This window comes from Callorhinchus milii, unplaced genomic scaffold (assembly GCF_018977255.1).
Source record: "Callorhinchus milii isolate IMCB2004 unplaced genomic scaffold, IMCB_Cmil_1.0 Scaffold2, whole genome shotgun sequence".
Taxonomy (NCBI): domain Eukaryota; kingdom Metazoa; phylum Chordata; class Chondrichthyes; order Chimaeriformes; family Callorhinchidae; genus Callorhinchus; species Callorhinchus milii.
The window spans coordinates 115,136,765-115,141,526 of record NW_024704743.1 but is presented as its reverse complement, the minus strand read 5'-3'; the positions used below and the strand labels follow the sequence as shown (position 1 = coordinate 115,141,526).

Below are 4,762 nucleotides of genomic sequence, written 5' to 3'. Positions count from 1 at the left end.
TACACGACAGCACCAAGAATGGTAATTTAGCACAAAGGGGAAATCGTGCACATGAATCCAAAACATAACAATAATAATAATAATCCTTGCATTTGATATAGTGCTTTTCACGTCGGGAGGACGTCCCAGAGCGCTTCACAGAACACACTGTAAAGTGAATTGACTGTATATTTGTGGGCGAACGCGGCAGCCAATTGCACACAGCAATGTCCCACAAACAGTCATAGATTGAAAATGACCGATTTATTATTGATTTTTGTTTTTTGGAGGGATTATTATTAGGCGTGTGGAGTAAGGAAACTTGCCCAAGGTTTCGCCCTCTGCCTGGAATTGAATTTAGGTCTCTCACTTGCAAAGCGAGTGCTCTAACCACTGAGCTACAGGACTCCGATACAATAATAACAACAATAATAATTCTTGCATTTGATATAGCACCTTATCACGTCGTTGAGACATCTCAAAGCGCTTTACACAATATTCTGTAAAATGAATTGACTGTATATTTTGTGGGTGAAACGCGACAGCCAATTGCGCACAGCAGTGTCTCACAAACAGTCGTGGATTGAGTGGCCAAATTCTTCTTCTGCTTATTATTTTTTTAAGGGATTATTACCCCCTGGAAAAGCGGCAATCGACTAAGAACCAGGTTCAACCAGGTTCCTAGTAAACAGAGACATGTGGAGAAAGGAAATATGCCCAACGTTTCACTCTGCTGGGAATCGAACCCAGGTCTCTCACTTGGGAGGCGAGTGCTCTAACCACTGAGCTACAGGACTCCACACTTATTGATATTATTGAGACGTCTCAATGCGCTTCACAGAATGTCCTGTAAAGTGAATTGACTACATATTTTGTGGGCCACAAACACCCACAAAAATTGGTTCCTACTTACTGCTAGGTAAACAGAGGTTGTGGAGTTAGGAAACTTGCCAAAGATTTCACCCCACCTGGGACAGCACAGATCCTCTTGCTTGCGAGGCGAGTGCTCTAACCAACACGCTACAGGACTTTACAAATGTAACCATTCTGTAGTGCAGTAAGGTGGCAGGTCCCAAAAGCTCTGCTGGGAATTTAAAACCGATACGCCAAGGCAACAGAATCAGGGGGGGAAAGGTTCAGAGTTGCAAATGTCAATTTTCTGAATAGAAACCAAGTAAGTACTTCTTTACCCAGAGGGTAATTAACAATTGTAACAGGGGTGACCTGGAAAGGTGGTTGAGGCCAGGATGCTGGGACTCATTTGAGGAAGAACTCGTGACAGGAAGAAGAGGGCAGGGTGGGTATTGTGGAAGGATGAGACATTCTGGCAATGCAAATATCTGAAGGACACAACTGGAAGTTATTACATAGCTAGTACCAGCTAGTGCTGAACAATGTGGTCTTAGTGGAGGCTCTCAGCCCCATGTAATGAAGGCACAATCAAAGATATAGGTCCTCAGACAGGATTTAAAAATAATAATAATCCTTGCATTTGATATAGCGCTTTTCACGTCAGGAGGACGTCCCAAAGCGCTTCACAGAACACACTGTAAAGTGAATTGACTGTATATTTGTGGGCGAACGCAGCAGCCAATTGCGCACAGCAATGTCCCACAAACAGTCGTAGATTGAAAATGACCAATTTAATATTGTTTTTGTTTTTTGGAGGGATTATTATAGGCGTGTGGAGTAAGGAAACTTGCCCAAGGTTTCGCCCTCTGCCTGGAATTGAACACAGGTCTCTCGCTTGCAAAGCAAGTGCTCTAACCACTGAGCTACAGGATGAGAGAGGAGAGATTTGAGAAGAAAGTTCCAAAGGGCAAGCGGGAGCCCTAAGCAGGTCAGAGTTGATGGAGTGGAGGTGTAGGAGCCTAGGAAATTCCAGAAGTAGGGATGGGGAAGAGGCCACAGAGGATTTTTGAAAGGAATGGACGGAGATCATAAAAAAAGTTTATCTGTTGGCAGCTAGGGAGTAAGTGGAGTCGGAGGTGAATTATAATTTATTCATAAAAACCTGATCTCCTACTTGAGTGAAGGTCAAGCCCTGAGACTTGCCTCACCGAGTATTTTATAAGAAGAAAACTGCAGGTGCATGTCATGTGAAATGGATACCCGTCTCACACGTCAACCCTGTGCAGATTTAAAATGCTCTCAGAGTCACCATGCACAAACAAAGCCAACATCTGACTAGCCAAGGTTACGGTTATGGAACATCACTCAACCAGGGTATGCAAATCTCATGACACGACAGGGGTGGGGAGTCAGGTGTTGGGCGGCGGGGGGAGTAATAAGTCAAGGATCGGACTATTTCCTCCCCATTTCCCCATTCAGTGTAGATCTGCACAATTAAAACCATCCAGGAGAAAAAAACAACATAATTTTAAACAGATCCAATTCCTATGAAGCTCCCCAGATTTAAAATGCTACTGAAAAACCCTTAAACCAGCCTGGCTCAGTCAGTAGCTCTCTGAACTCTAGGTCAGAAGGTTGTGGGTTCAAGCCTCATATTGGGAATTTGAGCTCATATCAGTCTGTGATGGCACTCCAATTGGTGCAGAGCGCTGTATTGTCAAAGCATCTGTTCTTCGGATGAGATATTAAGCCAAAGTCCTGTCTACCTTGTTTGGGTGGACATTAAAAGACCCCATGACACTGTTTGGAAAGAGACTAGAATCTCTTCTGGTGTCCTGACCATCAATCCCTCAGATAAAATTTGTCACTTGCTTCATGGATGGTTGTGGGAAATTGCTATGGCGCAAATTAGTTTCCGGATGGAGCTGGGGCGATTTGTTAAAAAGCTTGGTGCAGGAAAGGATGCAGTGTCCTAGATATGATCTGGAGCATGTGGAAGCTGGAGCTGGTAAATTGTTGAATTCAGTCCCAGATTTGTAGCCATAGTTATGAAATACACGGTCACTACACTTTACAGAAAACTGAAGCGCTTCGAGACATTTCAATGGTGTGATACGATACTATATCAATTGCAAGGATTTTTTATTATTATAGCCAGATTTTCCTCTGCAACACCATGCTCTTCAACTTGGATTACATGCTAGTCTGAGGCGTTTAATAAATTCGTCCCACCACCTACCCCCCGATAATGAATTGCCATTTGTGGGTCAAGTAAATGGGAGTGGGCGAAGAATTAGTTAGAAATTTTAAAGTAAGATTTACATTGTACAGTTTCTATGATGGTGAATTCCTTCAGTCCACACAACTCTCCCATCAATTCACCATCATTTGATTCTTGCTCTCTTTGTTGCAACAAATAATAATCCTTGCGTCTGATAATATATAATATACATGCAGATCATCTAGGACTCTGCATCCTTTCCTGCACCAAGCTTTATAACCCATCATCCCTAGCTCCATCCAGAAACTAATTTGTGCATAGCAATTTCCCACAACCATCCATGAAGCGAGTGACAAATTTATACACATACATATAAATCTCAAAGCACCTAACTCACAGCAATCGCTGGAGGTTTGTTCACCAAGACTAAACTCACTACTCATTTCGAACAACTTCATGGGATCTTTAACGTCCACCTGATCAGGGTGACAGGACTGCCAGGAATTGTTTTACAAAAGAACGTTCCCTCCAAAGGACAGCAGCTCCCACAAAGCAGGATGTGACTGCCCCTCTCACTGTACTGTGAGTATCAGTCAGGGTTCAGAATTGAAATGGAGTTTGAAGCCAAAACAATCTGCCCTAAGGGACGAGTGTGCGAGTGGCTGAACCAGGCTGATGCACATTGAAAGCACTCTCCTTGCAACATGGAAACCCAGCATTATTCCTCCACGAGAAATCAAACGACAAAAAATAAAGATTTAGGAGTTCTGCATCCCAGCTCGTCGGTGGCATGTTTATCCAACCGCTGGAGGCTTTGAACAAAACCCGTAGCACAAGACAAGCAGGAAATCCAGCGCTGTTCATTCTGAACGGAATCTAAAGCACCAGCAGCAATAGAGACTGCGCACATGCTACCTCATGCGCTTTATAATTTTCTCAATCACAGCCCCACGATGAGCTGGCTAGTGGACCTCTCTTCCCTCTGGTAGAGGGATCCACCACAAGGGGGACATCACGTTAAATTAGAGCAAATGTAGTTGCAACTATTGAGAAACATTATGATGATAAACATTGGTTTGATATAACGCCCTATTATGTCGTCCGGGCGGGCAAAGCACGTCACAGGATTTTAATTTGTGGGTGAACGCAGCAGCCAATTCGCACACGGCAAATTCCTGCAATGAACCATGAAGCAAATGATAATTTTATCTGGGGGGGATTGTTGGCCAGGACACGGAGAGACAAGGTGGAATACTGACTGGGTCCAGGGTTGTGAAAATGTACAATGTGCTGCTTCAAAAGGCCACAGAGGCAGAATCAATTGGGATGTTTATAGTGGAAAGATAAATACATGGAAAGTAAGGTTATTAAGGGATATAGAGAAAAAGCCAGGAAAGAGGATTAAAAGATCGTGATCTAATACACTAGTAGAACAGGCTCGACAGACTGAATGGCTTCATACTGCTCCTATTATGTCATTCATACAGTCATGGCATGAATGACGGCCAAGACAGTGAAAGAAACTCCCTTTGTGAATAGCTTCATGGGATCTTTTAATGTCCACCTGAGGAGAGGACAGACCTCAGTTTAATGCCTCACCTGAAGGACACACCCCTGACAATACAGAACTGCAACAATATTTACATTTACTGCTCTGAGAGGAGGTCCTAAAGCTCTTCACAGGATATACTGTAAAGTGCAGTTACTACG

At 43.5% G+C, this 4,762-nt stretch overlaps 1 non-coding gene across 1 annotated transcript; it reads right to left on the bottom strand.

The window, feature by feature from the left end:
* Positions 1-704: 704 nt before the first annotated feature.
* trnag-ccc lies at positions 705-776 on the bottom strand. The gene has a single exon. It is a non-coding gene; the product is annotated as a tRNA-Gly (tRNA).
* Positions 777-4,762: the final 3,986 nt, after the last annotated feature.